The sequence below is a fragment of the Buceros rhinoceros genome, unplaced genomic scaffold, assembly GCF_000710305.1.
Source record: "Buceros rhinoceros silvestris isolate BGI_N320 unplaced genomic scaffold, ASM71030v1 scaffold18308, whole genome shotgun sequence".
Classification (NCBI taxonomy): Eukaryota; Metazoa; Chordata; class Aves; order Bucerotiformes; family Bucerotidae; genus Buceros; species Buceros rhinoceros.
The window spans coordinates 1-639 of NW_010426513.1; positions in this window are offsets into that span (position 1 = coordinate 1).

Here is a 639-nt window from a genome sequence, read left to right on the forward strand (position 1 = left end):
GGGCTGGCAGCGCAGCCGAGGGGTCCTGGGGGACAGCGGGCGAGGGAGACAGTCGGAATTTTCTCTCCGTGCGAGGGAGAAGATAGGAACCTGGATGAAGTTATCGGCTCCAAAACTCCCGCACACCCAGGAGCCACCGTGCAGCCGCCAGCATGCCGGCGTGTCAGCCCCTCGTCCTTGCAGCATGAGGATGCAGGTGGAGTGTTTGGTTTTGTGCCACAGAACTGCGGCATTAGAGTTTAAAAGTTTGAAAGGATAACGGTTTCAGCGTGGTGGCTGTTTGATCCCTGGAAGCCTCTCTCCCACCTCAGCCTCCTCCGACTGGTAAAGGTTAGTGAAATCCTGGCTCCCTGCTCGGCTCCCGTAGCCCTGCCAGGGCAAGAAAGCGCTTCGCTGCACACCCGCAGCAATCAGGGTCCCACCACAGTAAGCACAGAGCGTTTCCCCAGATGTGCAGTATTGCATAATTACGGTGTTCAGAATTGTTTTTTCTTCATGGTAGTAAAGGCAGCAGGAGATGGGGCCCCGACTGCCAAAGCCCTGAAATGGGTTTGCTGGTGTGGTTGCAGCAATGGGGGAAGCCCAGGTCTGATCCCAGAGAGCTGGAAAGACCTCCAGGCTCCTGGAGCAAACCATTTA